The 27,079-nt window shown below is 36.4% G+C and overlaps 1 protein-coding gene across 1 annotated transcript in view; it reads left to right on the top strand.

Moving 5' to 3' along the window:
* Nucleotides 1-430: 430 nt before the first annotated feature.
* Nucleotides 431-27,079, top strand: part of LOC131937642 (uncharacterized) — a 57,929-nt gene continuing 31,280 nt past the window's right edge. Inside the window, exon 1 of the mRNA XM_059295231.1 lies at nt 431-792. The gene's annotated coding sequence lies outside the window, so the exon portion shown is untranslated. The remainder of the gene's footprint in view (nt 793-27,079) is intronic.

Genomic DNA, 27,079 nt, shown 5'->3' with positions numbered 1-27,079 from the left:
TTGTAAATGACTTTTGATATCGATTCGGGTTGGTTGGTTTTTTTTTTTTTTTTTTTTTTTTTTTTTTTTTTTTTTTTTGAAGGAAAGGTGGGGAGCATTGGATCTGATTCGATTTGAATAATCGAAGGAAAAAAAAAATAAAACGTAAAAAAAAAGTTAAATATTTGCTTTTAGAGTTATGTACAAATTGTGATGCAAGTTTACATTTTCTAGGATAAAAGATTTTTAGGCGTCTCTTTGAGGTGCGCGGAATTGAATAATTTTTTTTTCCATTTCCATATGTTAATTGGACTACGGTGACGCTGAAAGACGCGCTCATTGGCTGGTTTTTTTAATCTCAGCTCAGTGCCGTCGATTATCGTATCACGTGATCGCGGGGGGAAAGCGTCGAGCAGCCAGTACCTTAGCAACGACGCGCGTTTTCTCGTCCACCTCTCGTTGGCGCACGAGATCGCGACGTCGCACTTGCTGGCGTGGGTTGTTGGGGCGGTATTTAAAACCTTAAACGGCACCACTTGGCGGAAAGGAACATTACATTTTGAAAGCGGGAAAAAAAAAGTTTTTTTCTTTTTTAAAAATTGTTAGTCTAAAATATTAGAGAACTGTTTGCCTAATAGCAAGTTTATTTAAATCAATTTTTAATTAAAAGATTGTAAGCGAAGTATTAGTGTGAATAATTTTCAAAAAACAAACAAATAAAAAGAATTTTTTATAACCCATTTCATAATTTCGGAGCGCAGAAGAGCTACAAGAAAATTTGATATTGAAACTGTCCAGATCAAGCCAACAAAGGTAGGCCAATTTTCGACCAAAACAATTTATTTCAAACTGTGTTTAAGTACCGTAGTATCTGTCCTTCTCTGTAATATTTTTATCCTCTAAAAATATTTTTATTTTATGGACATCTTTGCGTTATTAAAAACAAAATTTATTTACTGTACTTGAAAGTAGAAAGAAAATCAGCTAATATGTTATTGAGCTTTTATGCGTCTTAAGACTTCTTTACGGTGATTTTGTTTTTAAAATTTGTTTCTCCTGTTAAAAAAAAAAGGTAAACGTTAATACAAAAACCATTATCTCATCTGGGATATTTTTACTTTACGGGTCAGTGTAAATCCTATCTTTTGTTTAATATTTTAATACATTTTTAGTCAACAAATTCGTCTCGATTTCATGATTAGCGATAGCTATTGTTTGTATTATATTGCTTGAAATTCAATAGCCTTCCCATTTTTAAAAAAACAATTCTTGAAACCACATCTTAACAAAAAACGCGAAGTCATGATTTACTCTGTAGTGGTCGCTATTGAAAGCACGATCGGCAGACTAGAAACCACAATTATCCATTGATTTCTAAAGTACGACCCGCTAGACAACATCAAAGCAAAAAAAAAAAAAAAACGATTTGAAACTATAGAGGAAATTATCTACTTCTTCTTCTTCGTTCTTAATTGCATGGTGGACGGCATATCCCCCAAAACAATTAAGTAGTAGGCCTACGTCTCAACTGGTTATACGCCATATAGGCCGTTAACACAAAATTCAGCCTGCTTTTCTTTCTAGATTTGCTTCGATAGCCTTTCGTCCTTCCTTTACAAAGCTACAAGACAGCAGTTGTTTGATTTTGGAGTTTTCTCTAAAAAAGCAATATTAGAAAACTAATTTTAGCCGTTATTTCAAGTTTTAGAAAACTGTTTCAATAAATTGTAAAAGGAATTGATTAAAATACTCCTATAATGACAGAGTTCAGACAAGATTTTGGAAAAATGTCGATGTTTTAAGAAAAATTCAACTGCAATTATGAGGGGGGGGGGGTTATAGGCTGAGGTGTGACGTCATTTTAGGGGGGGGGGGTCTGGTTTTTTGTGTCGATGTGTGACGGAGGGGAGGGGGAGGTAAAAATCGTCCAAAAAGCGTGACGTCATTTATGGATGACCCCCTAACCGTCAGCTTTACCAACCCGACAGGAAATTATCATTTAACTTTAAAATGCGGGACCTTGAAAAAAAAAGGGGGGGGGGAGGTCTCAGTCCGTGCAGTTAAAGAGTGTTAATTTTTTACTTGACACGTCTAGCTGCATTGTCGCCCATCTGCACTGTAAACGTTAGGTATCAATAAAAGATGAAGTTATGAAGCACTCAGCGCCAGGGTTTCTTTCAGATGTTTTTCTATGGTGAGGGGGAGGAGAAAGCACTTAAAGTTTTTTTTTCCGGGGAAGGGCACACAAGTTCATGATTTTAGAAAGGGCGCACGCTGGTTAAAGTAAATATATTCTATGTAAAAGTTTTTTTCATCGAGGGGAGGGGTTAGGCGTGCACTGGAGAGGGGGTCAGTGCCGCCCCCTCCGAAAAGATGCCTAAATGAAACTCTCTTCAACATCTCTGTCTGCTAAACAATGACACATCCCCCAGTGATAGATACACACGCACACACATACACACACACGCACGCACATACACACATGCACAGACATACACACAGAACCACATGACAAAACCTCACCAGTAGGTAATTAAAACTCATTGACACTCGGACACACTGACACACGGACACTCGCATCCCAGACATGCGTGCATACACAGCCACAAACATACACACTTACACAGGAATAGATAAAAACACACAGACATGCATACACAGCCACAAACACACACACAAACACAGAGATACGCCTGCATACGTACAGAGAGTTAATCTCATTCACAATATCTAATCAGATCATGCAATTACACTGCATGTAAAAATGTAAACCCCCACATATTGTATTACATGCTCGTTGTCTTCCATTGACAGACACTCCCCTTACAGGTATGAAACACAAGAGTCGCCCACATTTATTTCACAATTAAAAAAAACCCAGCTATTTTGTTACAAAATTATCCATTAAAAATTATCTATGTTATTTTCTAAGCTTTGCTTTCATCTATTTTTTTAAGAAATTATCTTTTTTTTTTCCTTTGTGGAAAAAGCGTCTAGATAAAAATAAAAGTTTACGATATTAATTTTTTTTTGGGGTGTTCAACGTGTATCTATATATCTCTGATAAAACGTTTCATTAAATTCGATATTTTTTAGGTTTCTGTAATTTAAGTAGAGCTCTTTAAAAAAAATCAAAGTGAAGCATATTATGCATTACGGAAGTGATACATAAATCATATATATAATTTAAGACAATTTAACATAATTAATATACAACTATATTTTACTTTAAAGGACAAATATATTATTTATATACAACTATATTTTGCTTTAAAGGACAATTATATTATTTATATACAACTATATTTTGCTCTAAATGAGAAATATATTATTTCAATAAATTCTGTGTGAGATCTATGCTATAGAAAATTTAACTTAAAACAGATTCAAGAAAGCTCATTTTATTCGACAGAGGTTTATATCGTTTATGAGAGCCAATTGTTTTTATAAACCCATGTAGGTTTAGCTCTACATCGCTGCAGCTCTATAATATATTTCTAGAAAGCCCAACTGCTATTGCTCTATATCACATGGCAAGCCAATATAGCTCTAAAAAGCCCCTTTTTTTTTGGTGTAGCCCTATAAAGCCCACCACAGTTCAGCACAGGAGAGTGGAACGAGTCCCAAGATGATGACGCAGCTTTGGGCAGTTGTCGTCTGCCAACGTAAGTCCGGAGAATTATTGCGCCAATACATCTTGGCTTGTCGGATATCTAGAACCCAATGGGGTCTGGGTTGGGGTCAGTTGGGGTCAGTTGGGGTGTTTTGAATGTATGTATTCGATTTATGTGACGTCAGTTGTGACGTCTTATGGTAAGTGGTTTGTAAATGAAATTATTATATTTTAGAATGTATGGTTACCCATGACCAATGTGGGTTGGTGAAGTAGACAGGTAACCTATTGTAAGCTACCAATTCTTTTAGGGTCCCTGGGGAGTAAGGGTCTGCGGACACACCTTTCCATCGGACCCGGGTTTGGGCAACTCTCTTTATAAGCGTCCACTGTTCTTCTTCAGGATTTCCGATTGTAATAATAAGTCATTATTGTGGTATCTAACGTTTTTACATTTAATGTAACACATATTAAATGTGCACCTATTTATTAAAACTCTTTAACTATTCTTAACACTCCAAAAAAATGTATCAATGAGAAGGTTAATTTATCGGCAATTTTAAACAAAGGACCTCAACTCAAACAACAACAGTGCTCTCCCTTTATGAGATTCGTTCTTGTCCATAATATTTTACAAACATGTCTCTTCCAGATTTCCTTGTTAACTACATCTTTCTCTTTGTGGTGTCTGTCTATTATTATTGACCTGGGGTGGGGAGGAGTAATTGGCAGAGGCGTAGCGACCCCTCCCGGCGCCCGGGGACAAACTTTCAATTTGGCGCCCCCCCCCCCCCCCCCACATATTTTTGTATATTTATAATTCAAAATAGCAGCTAAAATGATCTTATTTTGGCGCCCCTAGTGTCGGCGCCCGGGGGACATATGTACCCCCCCCTCGTCGCTTCGCCTCTAGTAATTGGGGAGAAAGGAGTCTGGGCAAGGGGCGGAGTAATGAAAAACAGGATGGGGAAGTGGAGAGTTGAACAACAGTTGTTCATAGTTCTTTTACTCGGCCACTGTGCATTAACCATTGCTAGTCTAATGACATAATTTTAATCGCCGCGGCAAAGGGCTTGATTGATCTCCCGAGACCGGGGTTAAAGGTCAGGTCAAACGGTCCATCAGGAGCCAGGAGCGCCGTGGGCTGTGAGACGTGCCAGATTGGCAAATCTCGTGCCGTCTATAAAATAACATTTAGCCTTCCCGAAACGATGCGCGGACGTGGAAATGTCAGCCTTAACGAGCGGGTTAAATACGGGAGAGATTTCGACTTACAGCTTCAATGGGATTGTGGTAGACGAAGGGACGAAGATAATTTATAAAGATTTTTCACTTTTGTCTCTTATTAGAAAACTATTTACAATTACTAAATTGCATTCTGATTTCTAATTTTTTACATATAATTACATATGTATTACACATAAATTTCATATATGTATAAATGTATACACACATACAAACACACTGTGAATAGAATTCTAGCGACCTTCCCCCCTACCCTCCCCTCTGGAAATAGTCCTGCGTGGTTTCAACATGAAACCCCAGAGGCGTTGCGACCCTTCCCGGCGCCCGGGGACAAACTTTTCGTCGATTCGCACCCCCCCCCCCCTCAAGATTGCGATCTGCACCACCACCCCCCCTCAAACTTTCGATTTGCACCTCCCCCCCCCCCCACCTCTAGATTTCGATTTGCAACCCCCTCAACCTTTCAATTTATTTTTACAACCCATTCCCTAAGGTCGGCGCCCGGGGATATGTCCCCCCCCTCCGCCCCCCCTCCCCCTCGCTACGCTACTGTGAAACCCACTGGTCTATTAACATTGTCTTCTTTCGGTATTCACCCAGATGCTACTGAGTTAAACTTTAAAAAAATACATCCCTATAAATAACTGTCTCCTTTAAAAAAAAACGTTCCTCAATATTTTTTTTTAAAGTATGACATAAAAACTCCTATCTAGCAAAAATTGTCAAGGTCTCGGAATTTTTTCCCCAAATCTTGGGTTTTTGTATGCTCTAAATATAACACAATTTTGTTGAACTATTATTGTCATATTTTTAAATATAAGGCCTGTTTTTAAATATAAGGCCTGTTTTATATTAAGCACTACCATTTATTAATTTTTTTTTTTAAATATGACCTTCTGATGACCAGAGGTAATAAACAGGCGGTAATGTCCTATCCTACTTATGTAAGTATGCGCACACATCGCTTACTAAGTAGACAGTATCATATCATAACATACCAGGACCAAAATCAGCTCCGTCATTTTAGATTTCCAGGTTGCCAGTTGCACAAGGACGACCAATTGCCAAAACTGACCAAAAAATTAGAGTTAAGAAAAAATATTTCTAATTAGGGTTAAAAAAAGTAAGGTATAATTAAGAAATAATCATTTATAACGAGGGCAAAGAAAAATATTTTCCAGTTAAGGAATGAAAACTAAAAGCGGTTTTGAAAATTGAGCGCAATAATTGCACATCTTTACTGTACCTGTCCTAAGTTATTAATGACACTATGGAATGTTTACTTGATTCATTTGTTTAGTAGCATCATCTTCCCACTACCCTTCCTAAAAATAAAGTTGATAACTGCTGGCTTCTACAGTATCTATCCCAAGTTCTGAATGATATTATGTAATGTCTATTTACTTAAGCATTTTAAAAGTATCACTCCCCCCCCCCCCTCACCACCCCCGACCACCCTTCCTAAATATAAAGTTGAAAACTTCTGGTTTCTTCTGTGTCTGTCCTAATTTTTTATTGATATTATGTAATGTTTATTTACTTAAGTATTTAAAAAGTATCACCCCCCCCCCTCACCACCCCCGACCACCCTTCCTAAAAATAAAGTTGAATACTTCTGGCTTCTTCTGTATCTGTCCTAATTTTTGATTGATATTATGTAATGTCTATTTACTTAAGTATTTTAAAAGCATCACCACCCCTGCCCCCGACCACACTTCTTAAAAAAAAATAACGTTGAATTTTTTTTTTGCCACAATTGACGGTTTATTTCGATAATGTCCTGGTTATTACAATAAATATCTAGTTATTGCGATAGATCACGTGCCGTTTTGTGCCAATTAGAGAGGACATTGATGGTTCGTATTTCTAGAAACAAAAGGATAAAGCTACAAGGGGAAGTGACAAATATGACAGGGGGTGACACGATACTGCTGCCAGGTAAAAGGGGAGGTAATCGATTGCTTATGTTGACAATGACACGCATGTCTAGAGTCAGTGACACGTCAAACGGTCGCTCAGTCAAAAATGGCGTCATACTTATCTTTAGAAGTTTCATTAAAATAAACAAAACAAAAAAAAACTTTATTGAAACTGATATTTATCTTTATATCATTCTGTAAAAATCACGAATAAAATTTGGTCGTCTAGTCTTTAAAACTCCCTGTTCCATTTTTTTTTGCTATGTTGTGAAATACATTTCAAAAAAAGAAAAATTTATATATTTTATATATATATATATATGAAACTAGGTTGAGCAACGTTTTGTATTATAATAGTAGGTAGATTTATTACGCAAAAACAAAAATCTTCGTTTAAAAAAAAAACTCATCAATAATTTACACCTCCGTGTTTCCACGCTAATTCCCAACTTGTTCGTAAATTAAACTTAGCTGGTCGGATTTTTTTTTTCTATTAAACTCCTGCTACTTTGAGTAGACGGGAAAGCCGTTGGGAAACAGCGGGTGATTTAAAACATTGCAGGCTTTATTTGAACGTAACGGATGCTCCCGAAATCCCCTTCCCCCCCCCCCCCCCGATGCAACAGTCGGCCATTTTGCTGAGGGGTTTAAAATTTATTCTCCCCCTTATTGGATGCGACCTAGAGTTTTTTCGTTCATTAACTAATGGATATTCGCGTAGCTGGTTGATTTTTTTTTTTAACTCGGTAGGATTAAAATCATAATGGATTTAAACTAATGACAAATTTGCAAACATTTGTTTTAAAAACTTTTGTTTATGTATTCCTGGGCTTATTATTAAAACATGACCAGAAATTAAAAACAAAGGTAGTTGATTTTTGGGTTGGTGCAGAACACATACAAATGATACAATTCACACAAAACCACGCACACACACACACACACACACACACACACACACACACACACACACACAAACACACACACACACACACACACTATGATTAGCTTATGTTTATATTTAAAGTCGAATCGTGTTGATATTTTTAATTAATACCAGAGCCAGACTACGCTTAATATTTTGTTTCTCTTCGCCGATCGAGGCAGATATGGATACAAAAAAAATTCTCTAGATGTTGCCATCAAAAGAAAAAAAATTTAAGCCCTGAATATAATTCAGAAATTATTTTTTTTTAAAGGATCAATGTTATAAAATTTGCAAACCCAGAGAACTTTAAATAACTTTTTTGAGTTTAAGGCTACATTTATATTTATTTTCATCAAGCGTAAGTTATAACCTGAAGTTTCACTTTCTTAAGACAAACATTGGCTGTACGGGAACTCTGCTCAATCTTCTGAAAACCCCAGCTCATAGTAATTTGTTCTTAATACGTTGTCGATACAAATTTTAAAATAAAATTATTTTATTTTTAAACCACATGACCCAGTTCTGCAATTTTTGTTTAGATCTATGCAACAAAATGTAAACAACCAATTTTCGGCTTTTTTTCTATTTTGTTTAGTTACCGCAAATACTAAAACCACCAAATACAACCAGTCCGACAAAACCTCACAGTTAAGTTTTTATAGCAACATTTATTTTTTATGACACCGCTCACGATTTTTAAAATATTGTATGCACCATTCAAAAAATGGAGATTATTCACGACTGAGTCCATGTCTTGTTTTCTCTACGGACCGACCTGTGAAGTGTTATCAAACCAGGCAGATCGCAACTGGCTACTGAATCAAACACTTCGTCTTTGCTTGTTGACACACGCTATGGTACGCTCGTTTTCACCAGGGTTTTCATACATCTACTGGTGCTGCCACCACCAAGTGGTGTTGAGGGGGGGGGGGGGGGGGAAATCGAAAAGTGGGGGGGGGGGGGGGGTGAAACGCGCTAGTTATTTGGATTGTACATCCCGTAAATTTAAGTATCAAACATACGTAATTACCTACTTTACTAGACACTTGCCTATTCCGTTATTTGCAACAAATACAGTTACTTTCAAATATGCACGCATACCTGACTATTTTTTATCGTTTGCATAAAAGGTAAAAAAACAAAACATCTGGCAATGTATAGTACCATGACCATATGAACGCATTCAGTCGGAGTAAACAGCCAACCTACTCTATGAATCCAACAAAATTAAAAACAATATCAATAATATAGACATAAAGAGAATACCAACATACACAGCCTCCCCAACATACACACCCTCCCCAACATACACACCCTCCCCAACATACACACCCTCCCCAACATACACACCCTCCCCAACATACACACCCTCCCCAGCAATTGATGACAAGATGACCAGTAACAAACTCCGCTGGACATCTTATTAAACTAACCAATGGCGGGGCAGCTTTCTGTTGACGTATGGGGAGTCGTCTGCTTAAGGTTGGCTTAGTTCCAGTTCTGCCGGAGTTCCAGTCCATTCTGAACAGATACGACTTAATCTGAGGGGCAATGATCGTTTGTGGCTGGACCTTGACCGTAAGCTTGGACATAATTACCGTAAAATAGAGTCTACAGTGGCGCTAAATAGTGTACTGGGAATGTGTATACACTATCTTAAGTATGGATGATTCGTTATGTCTTGGCTACTTTTAGTTTGGTGCTATCGCTGTAAACCTATACCGGAACTTCGTAATCTTAATCTTATCTCAATTTTTTTTTGCTTTTTAGTTACTCTAATACTGACTATCTTCTTCTTCTTCGTTCTTAATTATTAGTGTTGAAGGGGATCGAGTCTTATCTGCCAGAGGGTTTGAACTCGAGCCTTTGTTCGAATTTATCAACCATGAGCTTTTTGCCGACTCGACCACGCCTCCAACACAATTAAGCGTTACGTGTCAACTGATTATGCGCCATTGAGGCCACTGACTCCGATTTCAGCCTGCTTTTCTTTTTGGATTTGCTTCCATAGCCTTTGTCCAACCAAGAACAAACTACAAGGCAGCAGTTGTTTAATTTTGGAGATGTCTCTCCTAGAAGAGTGGTTGTCCCCAGCTAACGAGCCTCATCTGCCCGAGGGTTCGAACTCGAGACTTTTTCGGTTTAGCAACCATGAGCTTTACCGACTCGACCACGCCAACCCCTAATACTGACTATAAAACCCTAGACTTTAACTCACACCCGTACCTTAATCTTAATCTTAGCCTTGTCATATCATGCCGGCGCTTATACTGAGACTCGAGGCCAGTCTAGAAGTAAACTCGATACGATGCCGAATAGATATACCTATATGTGATAAACAATAAGTCGCTCCACAATTTATTTCCCAAGTGTTCTAGTTGTGCGTGTTGTATGTGTACTTGTGTGTGTGTGTGTGTGTGCGTACGTGTGTGTGTGTGTGCGTGTGTATGTCTGTGTGTGTGTCTGTGTGTGTCTGTGTGTGTGTGTGCGTGTGTGTGCGTGTGTGTGTTTGTAAGTGTGTGTCTGTGTGTGTGTTTGTAAGTGTATGTGTGTCTGTGTGTGTGTTTGTGTGTGTGTTTGTGTGTGTGTGTGTGTGTGTGTGAGTATGTATGTGCGTACGCGTCAAGAAATTGGGTCCGTGCACTTTTGGTTTTTAAGAAAAACCAATTTCAAGAACATTGTCAAAACGCTATTGACCGTTTCAGTTTAAGACAAAAAAAAATGTCTAGTACGTACAACACCCATATGTACGCACGTCGAAAACCAATTGGGTATAGCTTGATCTTCTGCCCGCACGGCACCTGTGTCAGACGTCAGAATTCCCTGGCTTCGCTAACCGATCGGAGATGTTTAGCAATCCTCGGCTAGGAGAGATAAGTAGGTATTGCTGGAAAGAAAATGTAGATTTTGTAAGATTTAAGTTCGCAAGTAATATTTAGCTTTTGTAAGATTTAGGGGAGGCATTCAGATGGTGTGACGTCACACTTTTGCATTATAAAAAAGCAATGTTAGAAAACGATTTTCAGCCGTTATTTCGCGTTTTAGAAAACTATTTTAATAAATTGTAATAGAAATTGATTAAAATGCTCTATGTTGACTGAGATCAGACGAGATTTTGCAAAAATATCGATGTTAAAAAAAAATCAACTGCAATTTTGATGGGAGTTGTAGACGTCATTTAGGGGGGGGGGGGGGGGGCTAGCTTTTTGTGACGATGTGTGACGGAGGGGTGGGGGAGAGGTAAAAATCTCCAAAATGAACCATTAATTACGAACGAATGTCTAGCTGTTGTAAGATTTAAGTAGGTATTTCAGGAACGACTATCTAGCTTTAGTAAGATTTAAGAAGGTATTTCTGGAACGAATATATATCTTTTGTAAGAGAAGATAAGCAAGTATTTTAGGAAAAGATAACTCGGTACTGCTAAGAAAACATTAAATTTTAATTTTCTTTGATTACCTGGACCATCTGTGCTTGTTGTATGAGATGAACATTTTGCGCCGTTTGGATTTAATTAGAAGCGTCAGGTGTGCGTATCTGGTTCCTTGGCTTATAAAGTGTGAAAAATATATTTTATGATCTTTCACAAACTCAGGGTTAAAAATCTATACGTTTTAACTCTTTAATATCTGGTTCCTTGGCTTATGAAGTGTGAAAGATATATTTTATGATCTTTCACAAACTCAGGGTTAAAAATATATACGTTTTAACTCTTTAATATCTGGTTCCTTGGCTTATGAAATGTGAAAAATATATTTTATGATCTTTCGCAAACTCGGGGTTAAAAATATATACGTTTTAACTCTTTAATATCTGGTTCCTTGGCTTATGAAATGTGAAAAATATATTTTATGATCTTTCGCAAACTCGGGGTTAAAAATATATACGTTTTAACTCTTTAATATCTGGTTCCTTGGCTTATGAAATGTGAAAAATATATTTTATGATCTTTCGCAAACTCACGGTTAAAAATCTATACGGTTTAACTCTTTAATATCTGGTTCCTCGGCTTATGAAGTGTGAAAGATATATTTTATGATCTTTCGCAAACTAAGGGTTAAAAATCTATACGTTTTAACTCTTTAATATCTGGTTCCTCGGCTTATGAAATGTGAAAAATATATTTTATGATCTTTCGCAAACTAAGGGTTAAAAATCTATACGTTTTAACTCCTTAATATCTGGTTCCTTGGCTTATGAAGTGTGAAAAATATATTTTATGATCTTTCACAAACTCAGGGTTAAAAATCTATACGTTTTAACTCTTTAATATCTGGTTCCTTGGATTCTGAAGTGTGAAAGATTTATTTTATGATCTTTCGCAAACTAAGGGTTAAAAATCTACACGTTTTAACTCTTTAACATCTGGTTAATTGGCTTGAGAAGTGTGAAAAATATATTCATGATCTTTCGCAAAGTCACGGTTAAAAATCTATAAGTTTTAACCCCTTAACATCTGGTTCCTTGGCTGCTGAGTTGAAAAATGTTGAGCTCATGCATGATATGTGCAACTTAGCCATTGAGGTAAACGTTAAAAAATGATCTGTTGCCAAACGTTAGTTGATCAAATCTAAAATAAAATAAATAAATAAATACCTGTAAGTGGCCTATACAAGTATTTTTAAAGGAAAGATTTCGGTTTCTCATCCCCAGAAAATTATCATGTTTTCAGTGATAATTTCTACGGATGAGTTAGCGAAAGGACGAAATATATGATAATTTCTATTATATCAGCGTTAATTCTGATTCGTCCTTTCGCTAACTCATCAGTAGAAATTATCATAGAAATAATGATAGAAATTATCATATATTTTGAAAGAGTGTTAATGCTGAGCTGTGCGTTGTTAATCTCATCAAGCAGGTCAGCCCAGTGTGACCCGGTCATTATTGTTGACGCGGACAAAATGTTCAAATGTGTTAGTCTTAATTTCGAGTGGTCGTAATACAATTTTTTTTAAATAAAGAAAAAGAGGGAAAAAAATGAAATTTAATACTTTAAGAAGCAATGTTATAAAATTTAGCAAATGAGGGAAGTGGAACAGTTTTTTTTCAACAATTCAGCTACCTTTCTTGACATTTTAATTTGAAGTTTTAATTTATTTAAGACAAGCTTTGATTGCTTATTTAGAGCCTTTTAACTTTTACTCTATAGGCCCCAGTTACGTTAAATATTTTGTTTCGTTGCATTTGAAAAAGTTCGTTAACGAACAGCACTTTTCTTTGTAACTTTACGATAAATTCTTTTTTAAAAACCCAATAATTGGCGCGAAATTTCAGCAATTCCTATAATTTTTTTCCTGCATGACCTAGTTAGGTTAATCCATGTTTGTCAAATATTCATCAAGTGGCGACATATAAAACAACACAGAATAATTTCGCTTTTTTAAAATTCAAATTGTATTTTCTTATGTGAAATATTAGAGTTAGCAAATACATTAAATTCAAACAAAAGTAAAAACACAAAATTAAATTGTTTACGATTACGTAGATTTCAACAACACTGCGCACGATTTATTGTCCACCCCGTTAACGCTATTGTGTACCAATTCTCATCTTGGATAATGAAATCAGATACTGCTGAGGTCAAATACATGGTTGATGTTGTAAGAGTGCAGGACCCTCAGCATAGTGGCACATGATCCCAGGAGCTCTGGGTTCGAGTCCTACTCGGGCTTAAAATCGCGCTTTGATTTCTTTAAACTTTTTATGATTGAGCCTATATCGGTAGCAAGATCAGGGAACTACATCGGTAGCAAGATATGGGAACTACATCGGTAGCAAGATATGGGAACTACATCGGTAGCCAGATCAAGGAACTACATCGGTAGCAAGATATGGGAACTACATCGGTAGCAAGATCAAGGAACTATATCGGTTGCCAGATATTGGGTATAGGTTTCATGTTTAACCTATTATTTTAACCTTAATTTTTAAAGGCGCATCCTCATATTTGTGTGCCTTTACCAAATTTTACAACACATGCAAGTGAGCATGTACGTGTGAAAAATCAATTGATATAATATACATCCGTCTATACTAAGTCTATACGATCCTAGTATTGGGGGTTCATCTGTTCTTAACAACTGGAACACTAAATGGTAAAAATTGTATCAGAAATTAAAAGGCTCTCTTAATTGCATTGTGCGATAGTGCGTTGCGTTTGTTAATTTTAAATTGGACTTTGAATTGTGTTAATTTAGTTAATTAATTTTTCTCGCTACCACTTAATTAGCAGTGCACTCATTGAAGGGGAAGTCATCGCTAGGCACCTGAGTTATAATGAGGAGGCCATGGTCATATGGACACGAACTATTATACAAATGTTGAGTGTCCGATTTTCTTGACGTGGAGTTCACTCAAGCAGAAACCTTTATGTAGATACATTTACTACAGACAACACATCGGAGGTCAGCTACTAATAGCGGTCTAAATTTAAAAATCAGTGAGGGACGACTAATTATAGCTGATTAATGACTCGACTCAGCGCTAGAGGGAATTCCCGATTATACCGTCATGCACTTGGATTGGCTAACGAATCGCGCGGCCGGTCAACGAGGTCTATAAATAACTCATCGCTGTTTAAAAATAGTCGAACTGGCGAGGTGAGAAAGTTGAACACAAAGTGACAAAAGTGGTCAATGGATTACGTCATGGTGTCACGTCAATTTTAGAACGACGTCGCATATCTCGAGATAAATAACACACGTTTAAAGCTAAAGGCATTTACAGATTCCTCTAAACACCGCGCCACGAAGTAATTTCTCTATCTATTACTGTTAATCTCAACTAATTCTTCTATGTGTACCGCCAGAGTAAATGTATTTCCAGACATTTTTTACGTAAAGTGCGGCAAATCACACAAAAAATTTAAACGCGGGTATGATTTTCATCTTAATTTACGGCGTTTTTCGGTAAAAATGAGACACGTTTTTTCCCGAATCTTGATGAAAAACACCGGCACAGTATGGAGAAAATTACTGGAAAAAATCGATCTCGCTTGCAGGTGAATAGTCGGAAAAGTGCAGTTTTTCTCTCGACGTTTCGACCGTTGTATGTAAATTTTTGCTGGTCGATGACGGAGTCATGAATACAATCATGCAGGGGTGATATGTGAGAGGGGGGGGGGGTGTCAAACCAAAAGGTAGGGATGTTGGATTATATATATTGTGTTTGCGTTTTTTTTGCGTTTGTGTTTGCATTTGCATTTCCATTTTGTTTGTGTTTGTGTTTTCATTTGTTTTTTGTTTGCGTTGTGTTTGTGTTTTCTTTTGTGTTTGTGTTTAGTTTTGTTCTGTTTCCAAGTTGGTACATTTAAAAAAGATTCACCGTGGCCGAGTACTGGCATGCAGCTAGTATATATATATATATATATATATATATATATATATATATATATATATATATATATATATATATATATATATATATAATATGCTTATATGTATAAATGTATGTGTATATAAGGCGTAGTATTTTTTTTATAATTCGGTATCTTTAACATTTAACCTCTAAAAGATGAAAATGTTATTTAATGAATGATTGTCTTTAGGAACACTATATTATGCCTTATTCTGGGGTTGAAATAAGTAAAAAAATGATATATTTATTTGCTATGTAATATATTTTTTATCACAATATGCTAGTGGTTATTTACCTTTATTTTAGTTTTAATTTCTTTTCTCGGGAAAAAACAACTGCAACAGAAAGAATTAACCTTTGCGTTTGATAGCATTCATATAACAGATTGCAAAAATAAAAATAAAATAAAGGGAGATTACTTTGATCATAAAGAAAACATATAGGGGAGATAATGTTGTAATTCTGATGGAAGCGCGGGAAGATGGAGCATCTTTTAATATGGAAGTTTCGAGTTCACGACCAATGTGGAGCAACGCCCGCCCACGTCGCTAAACGTGACACGTGACTATGATTAACATAGTCTTTATTTTATCTTCAATTAAGATAATTTTATTAAAAAAAAAAACGATTCTGCTATTATATTTATTGTATAAAAGAGAAATAGCTTTTTTAAATGCTATGTAATACGTTATAAATTCCGGATGTCTTAATCTGGAACCAGATCGAACAGGTTCTAAAAGAGTCTATGACCTTTGACTAGGTCATACATTTATTCTATTTCCTCCCCTGCCATGTTATTTAATGGGTTCACTTGTGGTTAAAAATAGACGCAGGTTACATAAAAACGTGAACGGGATATCAAAGATCAAGACGAAAATTAAACAGCCTCGCGGTAATACTAAGAGTCGGAACTGAACGTTTGGTTTACGAAAAGTTCCAAATGAATAAACAAAATATAGCATCTTATTGTATCTTTACCACTGGGAAATACATGTTTTTATTTAGTCTGTATCTTTACGGTAAATACTCTAATGATCTCTCTTAGTTTGGTATCTATTTTAAAATGGTATCTATTTTAAAAGTAGCTATTTTTATAGTTCCTTAGTTCATAGTCTCAATTTTTATTTCCCATTTTGTGTAATCACTATTTTCATCCTCTTTTTTTTTCTCCCATTTTTTTTCTTCAATTCTTCTTGTCCCAATTACTTTTACCATTGTTATGGTCGTTTTCTTAAGAGGAAGGGGGCGTGGCTTATCAGTAGAGCGCTAGACTGCTCATTCGAAAGTCTCGAGTTCGAATCCGTTATCAAGTCATTAGTACATTCCTGAGTACACCCAGCTGTTATTGGTACCAAACTCATGTTAGGGAAAGTAAAGGCGGCTGGGCATAGTGCTGACCACACTATTCCTTCATATGCAGAGGTCGCAGTAACAGGTAAACTCTACTTCACTTGCTTCCGTGGACCGTTATGATCAAAAAGGAAACTTTTGTAGGGTCGAGTCAAAATCAAATGAACAGTTTTTGTGTAAATGGGTGTGTGGTGTGTTGTGTGTTGTGTGTTGAATATGTGAGTAACTGTGACGTAGGGAGACATAACAACGCCACGGATGTACCCCACCAGATACAATTTGTTTAGAATTTTAAAAAAAGCCTCGTCTAGGGTCTACCAAACCATCCCTTCGGCGCCTTTAACTAAGTCATCACGCCCCCCCCCCCCCCCCGTCCTTAAAGCCCCGTTAAAGATGACGTTCCGCGAATGTTATCCTTTCCTGTCATTAACTTCCTGTTACTAGCAGAAACAAAGGGGAGGTAAATGTCAGGGTATCGACGACCTTCACATTGGCCAGGCGCTCTGAAGACTTCTCGACATGCCTAATTGTCTTTATAATCAGTCACGTGATGTGCTTGACCTGTTAAGTAGTTCTTTAATTGCTGGCGTCTGTGTTTGACTCTCGCTGTATGCAATACACCTTGATCTTAGCTAACGAGATGGATCGGCTCGTCGTGGGTTTAGGCGCAGTGGAAGTAGAGTGGGCGTGGGATGACTGAAATTTTGTAGTCAAGTTTCCTGACCGCATGTCATTGTCAATCGAGGCAAGGTGACATGTTAGTATTTAGGTGGGTGGGTGGGTGTGGGTAGGGGTGTTTCAGGGCAAGGCGCTGTGCTGCAGAACTCTAATCACGTTCTTCTGAATTGATCATAATAAATAGTTATGATGAGCATAGGATTAAACAGCAATTTTTATATCCATGTTTTGAATATATCCAATTAATATGACTATTTTTATTGTAACTATTTTAGATCAAAATTGATATGAAAACTTTGTGTCCCTCATGCAGAGCATATATCACCTTAATTAGTTATATCTCTTATATCTCATGCAGAAGAGCGCGTGTTTACTATCGCGAAAGTTTCCAGTTCCATTCCCGGGCTCTGAGCAGAGGCGTAGCGACCCTTCCCGGCGTCCGGGGACAAACTTTTTGATTTGCACCCCCCTCTCAAAATTTTGATTTGCACCCCCCCCCCTCAAACTTTCGATTTGCACCGCCCCCTCAAGATTTCGATTTGCACCCCCCCCCCCTCAAACTTTTGATTTGCACCCCCCCCCCCTCAAGATTTTCATTTGCACACCCCCCCCCCCTCAAACTTTCAATTTGCACCTCCCTCAACCTTTCAATTTATTTTTCCAACCCATTTTGGCGCCCCCTAAGGTCGGCGCCCGGGGACATATGTCCCGCCCCCCCCCCCCTCGCTACGCTACTGGCTCTGAGTCCACTCAGCCCTTATGGGTACCCGACATGAGACGGGGAAAGTAAGTGCGGTTAGGCAAGATAGCGTTCACACTATCTCCTCAAATGTAGAGTCCAAAGAATCAGATGAACTATTTTACCTTTATGCCTGCACGAGTAAATTCACTTACTTTACCTTCGACCTTTGAAATAAAAGAAACCGAAATGGAATTTCTCTAGTTGTATTTCAATTGCTGGATCTAATTAAATCTACTATTGAATCAGACGAACACGGGAATTAGGTTAAATGCGATAGATTTTCTTTTACGGCTCGTGTTGATATTCCGGTTAACGTGTATCAAATTGTGTGCGTAAATCAGGAAATGACAATTAAGGGATTTCTAAAAACTAATTAACGATCTTCACGACAAATACACTTTGCTTTCACCGGCTTAAGAGAAAAAATTAAGTCGTTGTAATGAGAAAATCTAAGACGTCTCCCGATTAAGTATTTCAACGTATTCGTTTAATAATGTATTCGAGATTAGCAGTTTAAAAATAAATTAGTGGGTGGTTTTTCTTTTAGAGGGCAGTTAATTAAGATTTGTCAGTTAAGCCGACCATCATTAATCTAAACATAGTTTATTAGGATTTAGAATTTAAAAGTATTGAGATGAAAATCGATTTTGGGTTTTTACGTAAAAGGAAAAGTTTTTGCACCAAGTGAAAAGATATTGATGCGGCTTGCAGTGTGTTTAAGTTGATAAACGTCCTTTTTTCGATTATTTGATTCATTGATTATTGTATGTGATGATTAACTAGACATACACTACTACGTTTTAGACGGTCTAATAGAGCACTAGACTGCTAACCTGAAAGTCTCGAGTTCGAATCCGGGTTAAGTCAGCGGATGGTCCCTGGGTCTACCCAGCTCACGTTAGGGAAAGTAAAGGCGGCTGGGTATAGTGCTGACCACGCGAGCCTCTTTTAATCCACATACACTGATGAACTCTACTTCCTCTGCTGCGCCTGAAATGATATCTATACTTACTTCTTACTACAATACGAACATTTAATCCGGACAACCAAGGACGAAAGACTGAAGCAAAATGTCAATTTTTTTAAAAATAATTGTAAAAACTTTTCAAAATACATTTATCATTGTTGAATTTTAATCAGCGGCAAACCCATTAAAGCTGACGCCAGGGGAAGACAACTGAACATACATAGGCGAATATAGAAATCGAGAATTAATAGCGTTGAATAGTGTTGCATAATTTGGTTTACTAACGTTGGTCAGTATGGCTTGATTAAGGTTCTCAGCGTTGGTTAGCGTGGCAGTATTTGGTTTACTAGCGTTATTTAGCGTGACAGTATTTGGTTTAGTAGCGTTATTTAGCATGACAGTATTTGGTTTACTAGCGTTATTTAGCGTGACAGTATTTGGTTTACTAGCGTTATTTAGCGTGACAGTATTTGCGTTAGTAGCGTTATTTAGCGTGACAGTATTTGGTTTAGTAGCGTTATTTAGCGTGATAGTATTTGATTTAGTAGTGTTGTTTAGCGTGACTGTATTTGGTATTTTGATTTAGTAGCGTTGTTTAGCGTGACAGTATTGGTTTACTATCGTGGCTTAGCGTGATAGTATTTGGTTTAGTAGTGTTGTTTAGCGTGACAGTATTGATTTAGTAGCGTTGTTTAGCGTGGCAGTATTGGTTTACTAGTGTGGGTTAGCGTGGCAGTATTTGGCTTACTAGCGTTGTTTAGCGCGACAGTATTGGTTTAGTAGCGATGTTTAGCGTGACAGTTTTGGTTTACTAGCGTGGGTTAGCGTGGCAGTATTTGGTTTAGTAGTGTTGGTTAGCGTTACAGTGTTTGGTGTAGTAGTGTTATTTAGCGTGACTGTATTTGGTATTTTGATTCAGTAGCGTTATTTAGCGTGACAGTATTGGTTTACTAGCGTTGTTTAGCGTGACAGTATTGGTTTACTAGCGTTGGTTAGCGTGGAAGTATTGGTTTACTAGCGTTGGATAGCGTGCCGAACAAAAAAATTCAACCAATCAATAGTCCATTTGCTAACACAGTTGTCAGTCTTTTGTATCCTCTCTTTTCATTGGTTTTCACGCTCGCTCGGTTCATTCGTAGCCAATCAAATAACCCGTTAGTGATTATTCGGCGAACATTTTAATTATAGTTGCATTTGTCTCTATTATTTTACAGATGCGTCTTCTTCTTTTTCGTTCTTGATTGAAATTTTGGGATTACGTATTACGTGTCAACCTGTTCAGCGACATACAGGTCGTCGACTCCAATTTCAGTTTTTCTTTCTGAATTTTGAATTTGCTTGGTTCGTCCGTCCAAGAACTAACTCGAGTTATCTCTCCTAGATGAGTTACTGTCCTCGACTGTTGAGCCTCATCTGTCCGGGGGTTTCAAACTCCTGTCTTTTTGTTTTATCAGCCATGAGCTTTACAGACTCGACCACACCGACCCCTTGTGGGTATGAGTTATTATTTTAGTGTTAGGTCAGCACTTAGGAGGGTGGAAGTGGTGGTGGGGGGGGGGGGGGGTGAAGGAGGAGAGATGGGGGGGGGGTGGTCTTCATTAAAAAAAATCACAAACTGACGAAACACGAATAGTCTTATTTGGAAAAAAGGTTTTAAGACGTCTCTGAGTTCACTCAGTTCTAATTAATACCTGACTCAAATTAGCTGAAAGTAAAGTCAGCTTGCCATACTACAAACCACACAATCCGTTTACACCCTAAGGCAGGGGTCTCCAAACTTTTCAGTCCGAGGGCCGCCTTACCCATCAAATTTCAGTTCGGGGGCCAGTTTCTTCCAGGCATGTCTTTGATTTTTCTGGGCAAAGTTCCTCAGCCATCACCAACAGACGATTTTTTTTTGGACAAAATGATCTCCGCGGGCCGGATGAGAGGACTTCGCGGGCCGCATCCGGCCCGCGGGCCGTAGTTTGGAGACCCCTGCCCTAAGGCCACAGAAACTTTGCTTCGCCTGCCCTATTGAATATAAGGTTCAAAAAGAAAGTAGCATAAATTTAGAGGCTTGTCTGTAATCTCCTAAAGCCAACTGTTCACGACAAACAACATCATACAGTTATATTGCGCCTGGCTGGGGGTTGGGAGGGGGAGTGTTTCAAGTGGTTCGTTCAATTACCGCATCAAACCATTTTAGTTTAAACAACCGAAAAACCCGATAGACCCGTCTTCTTGTGGTTTAGCCACAATTTGTTGAAACAATGCGAGCGTGCCCACTTGAAACTCTAGCCATATCTCATCTCCACTTGAGATTTCTCATCGTGTTAAAACAAAAATAGAACATAACAGTTATTGAGGAAACAAATACGTTTTTTGTTTCGTTTTTCGAGGTATCTATTTTCAATAAATCGTTACATATGTCTTACATTTAAAATATAATTGGTTTTTATTCAACGTTTAAATAAAAGTAAAATTAAAGAAATAATTTTATTAAAGTTTATTTTGGTGCACTGAAGTGGTGACCTAGGCATTGAAATAGAGAGAACAATTAGGTCAAGTTTATATTGGTGGGGGTTCGCATCACGAGATACGTGACGTGGGGGAGGGTATCGTGACATGGGGGTTAGGTATCGTGACGTAGGGGTGAGGTATCGTGACGTGGGGGGAGGTATCATGACGTGGGGGTTAGGTATCGTCATGAGAAGGTTAGGTATCGTCATGAGAAGGTTAGGTATCGTCATGAGAAGGTTAGGTATCGTCATGAGAAGGTTAGGTATCGTGACATGGGGGTTAGGTATCGTCATGAGAAGGTTAGGTATCGTCATGAGAAGGTTAGGTATCGTGATGAGAAGGTTAGTATCGTGACGTGGGGGAGTGAGGTATCTTGACGTTAGGTATCGTGATGAGGGGGTGAGATATCGTGATGAGATGTTTGGTATCGTGATTAGGGCTTTAGGTATCGTGATGTGGGGTTAGGTATCGTGATGAGAAGGTTAGGTATCGTGATGAGGGGGTGAGATATCGTGATGAGATGTTTGGTATCGTGATTAGGGCTTTAGGTATCGTGATGTGGGGTTAGGTATCGTGATGTGGAGGTTAGGTATCGTGATTTGGGGTGAAGTATCATGACGTGGGGGTTAAGTATCGTGACGTAGAGTTAGGTATCGTGACGTGAAGTTTGGTATCGTAACGTGGAGTTAGGTATCGTGACGTGGGGGGTAAGGTATCGTGACGTGGAGTTTGGTATCGTAACGTGGAGTTAGGTATCGTGACGTGGAGTTAGGTATCGTGATGTGGGTGTAGGTATCCTGATGAGGGGGGTTTTAGGTATCGAGACGTGGGGGTTAGGTATCGTGATGAGTGGGTTATGTGTAGTGATGAGGAGGTTAGGTATTGTGATATGGGGGTTAGGTATCATGACATGGGAGTGAGGTATTATGGCGTGGGATTAGGTAACGTGATGAGGTGATTAGGTATCGTGTGCATGGGTTTAGGTATCGTGACGAGTGCAATTAGGTGACGACGAGAGTGCTAATCCAAGCTGATGTCATCGACGATCAATGACGACAAATGACGTTAAATGATGTTAAATGACGTTAAAAATTACGTCAAATGACAAAATCAAAAACAGAAAATTTTATGAAAATTTAGGATAGTAATAACTTAAAAAAACAACACATTTTTTTTAAATTAGGAAATACATATGAAACTGTATCCGTCTTCTTGACTTATAAAATTAAAAAGGATTTAGATATTGGTAATACCGTTTAAAAAAAACAAAAAAAAGTATTAATAATTACTAAAAATAAATATCAGTAAATTTATGTCTTGGTCAAATTTCAGCATACTTGAGTTTTCTGCTATTGATTAATATTTAAATTTATGGCCGATCCGGTATAACAATCTTCATTATGTTAATTAATTAACTCTAGAGCTGATGACAATTTTAGTTCCGCCCTTGAGAGTAATAAAAAAATGGGTTGAAAATGTACGCTAGTGTGAGAAAATAATTTTTCCCTTTTGCCTCACATCCCCTGTGTCCCACCAAAGGGTGTGGCTAAAAGTTTCATCAGCTGAAGAATAACGGTAACAACACTACACAACACTATACAATACATCTCAATAAAACTCAGTAACTAGCACTTTAATCAATTTAAAAATCTATATTCTAATATAAGATACATTTTTCTCTCTTGGTAAAAAATGTGTAAAATCATGTATTCTAATATAAGATACATTTTTCTCTCTTGGTAAAAAAATTTGTAAAATCATGTATTGTAATACAAGATAAATTGTAAAATAATGTATTGTAATATAAGATAAATTGTAAAATAATGTATTGTAATATAAGATAAATTGTAAAATCCTGTATTGTAATATAAGATAAATTGTAAAATCCTGTATTGTAATATAAGATAAATTGTAAAATCCTGTATTGTAATATAAGATAAATTGTAAAATCCTGTATTGTAATATAAGATAAATTGTAAAATCCTGTATTGTAATATAAGATAAATTGTAAAATCATGTATTGTAATATAAGATAAATTGTAAAATCCTGTATTGTAATATAAGATAAATTGTAAAATCCTGTATTGTAATATAAGATAAATTGTAAAATCCTGTATTGTAATATAAGATAAATTGTAAAATCACGTATTGTAATATAAAATAAATTGTAAAATCATGTATTGTAATATAAGATAAATTGTAAAATCCTGTATTGTAATATAAGATAAATTGTAAAATAATGTATTGTAATATAAGATAAATTGTAAAATCATGTATTGTAATATAAGATAAATTGTAAAATCCTGTATTGTAATATAAGATAAATTGTAAAATCCTGTATTGTAATATAAGATAAATTGTAAAATCCTGTATTGTAATATAAGATAAATTGTAAAATAATGTATTGTAATATAAGATAAATTGTAAAAGCATGTATTGTAATATAAGATAAATTGTAAAATCATGTATTGTAATATAAGATAAATTGTAAAATCATGTATTGTAACATAAGATAAATTGTAAAATAATGTATTGTAATATAAGATAAATTGTAAAATCATGTATTGTAATATAAGATAAATTGTAAAATCCTGTATTGTAATATAAGATAAATTGTAAAATCCTGTATTGTAATATAAGATAAATTGTAAAATCCTGTATTGTAATATAAGATAAATTGTAAAAGCATGTATTGTAATATAAGATAAATTGTAAAATCATGTATTGTAATATAAGATAAATTGTAAAATCATGTATTGTAACATAAGATAAATTGTAAAATCATGTTTTGTAATATAAGATAAATTGTAAAATCATGCATTGTAATATAAGATAAATTGTAAAATAATGTATTGTAATATAAGATAAATTGTAAAAGCATGTATTGTAATATAAGATAAACCGCAGATGAGGGATCAAAGTGTTTTTTAATCAGCCCTCCAACTTCCAACTGACAATTTGTCGGACCAAATACCCGAGAAAACACGCAGCGCACTGAAGCATTTCAACACAACTAATCTAATTTTCCAACTATACAGCCCAAGCTTGTATCACTCTGGCTCTGAGGCGTAAACGGATTATCTCGCCAGGGGAGAGTATTCAAAGAATTGTTATCATTGCAAGTTGTCGTTCTTGAGTGGCGATTTCTCTGCGTGGCTCATGCTTGCAGATTGTGTTTCCCATCTCATTTAAATCTTCTTCCACCCCCCTACCCCCTCCACCCCCACACTCGCCCCCATGTACAACGGGTCACAGGGCAATTTTTGTTTCCGCTAAACGGAAATGAAAAATCAAACCTTCTTCTCAGTACTGGAATAAAAAAAAAAAAAAAAACCAAGGAGAACCACGTGACAATTAGCGTAATTTAAGACACGGGTATCAAATGAATCTTCGAGCAGAGTTTAAATTTTAGCCGGGTTGTACCGGGTTTGGTGTCCGCTTGCTTTAAATATAAACTCGTGTCGATTTCTTTTTGTGGGAAATTATTCTAACGATGAAAATCAGAAGGTGGTAATTGTTTTCTAAGAAAAAAAAAACGAAAAAAAACCGCCAGTTCTATAAAAATGTTGATTACATATAAGCTATATTAAAATGCACCTTTTAAAAAGAAGGTAGATTGCGAAAAAATTCACACGTAGAAGAGAAAACGTTGGATCTACTTCCACGATTACAAAATGCTGCCTACGCCACTAAAGGTGACCTCATATGTTAGGTGTACTTACAAGGTAATTAAAGACTTGATATTTTCCATGTAATTAATACCAGGAAACTAGAGCAGGTGGGTTGGAACCTGAGCTCCTGTGGTCATCATTAGCGTGGCTCGTGTGGGTGTAATCACGGGGTCATCAGTAACTCACACCTAATGAACGATATACCCTGGGTCTTTATGTCACGATTTTAAATTACAGAGTTCCAGTAACTCACCTAATGAACGATATACCCTGGGTGTTTATGTCACGATTTTAAATTATATGGGTCATCATTAACTCACACCTAATGAACGATATACCCTGGGTATTTGTGTCACGATTTTAAATTACATGGGTCATTATTAGCTCACACCTAATGAACGATATACCCTGGGTGTTTATGTCACGATTTTAAATTAGAGGAGTTCAGTAACTCACACCTAATGAACGATATACCCTGGATATTTGTGTCACGATTTTAAATTACATGGGTCATCATTAGCTCACACCTAATGAACGATATACCCTGGGTGTTTATGTCACGATTTTAAATTAGAGGAGTCATCATTAACTCACACCTAATGAACGATATACCCTGGGTATCTATGTCACGATTTTAAATTATATGGGTCATCATTAACTCACACCAAATGAACGATATATCCTGGGTATTTATGTCACGATTTTAAATTATATGGGTCATCATTAACTCACACCTAATGAACGATATACCCTGGGTGTTTGTGTCACGATTTTAAATTACATGGGTCATCATTAACTCACACCTAATGAACGATATACCCTGAGTATTTATGTCACGATTTTAAATTATATGGGTCATCATTAACTCACACCTAATGAACGATATACCCTGGGTATTTATGTCAGGATTTTAAATTACAGAGTTCCAGTAACTCACCTAATGAACGATATACCCTGGATCTTTATGTCACGATTTTAAATTACAGAGTTCCAGTAACTCACCTAATGAACGATATACCCTGGATCTTTATGTCACGATTTTAAATTACAGAGTTCCAGTAACTCACCTAATGAACGATATACCCTGGGTATCTATATCAGGATTTTAAATTAGTGGGGTCATTAATAACTCACACCTAATGAACGATATACCCTGGGTATTTATGTCACGATTTTAAATTACATGGGTCGTTAGCAACTCACACCTAATGAACGATATACCCTGGGTATTTATGTCAGGATTTTAAATTACAGAGTTCCAGTAACTCACCTAATGAACGATATACCCTGGATCTTTATGTCACGATTTTAAATTACAGAGTTCCAGTAACTCACCTAATGAACGATATACCCTGGATCTTTATGTCACGATTTTAAATTACAGAGTTCCAGTAACTCACCTAATGAACGATATACCCTGGGTGTTTATGTCACGATTTTAAATTATATGGGTCATCATTAACTCACACCAAATGAACGATATATCCTGGGTATCTATGTCACGATTTTAAATTACATGGGTCATCATTAACTCACACATAATGAACGATATACCCTGGGTGTTTATGTCACGATTTTAAATTACAGAAGTCATTAATAACTTACACTTAATGAACTATATACCCTGGGTATTTATGTCACGATTTTAAATTACAGTCCATTCTTCCAATTAATCACAATTTTGTTTACATTAGTTTAAACAAAAATCTTTAATATTTTAACGAAATGATACTTTTATTGCTTTTAAATTTTAAAAAATCACGAATTAATCAAACAAATGGAAATTATAAATTATTCCTTTCTTCTAATTAGTCACAGTTTTGTTGACATTAGTTTTTTTTAAACATCCATACATACACTTTTAAAAATAATTTAAATAGAAGAATCACACATTAAACAGTTGGTAATTCTTAATTATTTGGTAACCCAAAGATTTTTTTTCCAAACGCTGCAATAATTTCCAATAGTGATTGTTTGGGTCAAATAGTTTTTTGGAAAATCTATAAATAAATATCAATTGGATCACTTGATAGAAGAGTGTGTATAAATAACAACGGAATAGATTCTATGAGCAAAATCATTTTGAAAAAGGAATTTAATTTTTACAATTTAAAAAAAAAACTTTT

The sequence above is a fragment of the Physella acuta genome, unplaced genomic scaffold, assembly GCF_028476545.2.
Source record: "Physella acuta isolate Inbredline_101_S28 unplaced genomic scaffold, ASM2847654v3 ptg000216l, whole genome shotgun sequence".
In the NCBI taxonomy this organism is placed as follows: Eukaryota; Metazoa; Mollusca; class Gastropoda; family Physidae; genus Physella; species Physella acuta.
This window is presented reverse-complemented; position numbering and strand designations above follow the sequence as displayed.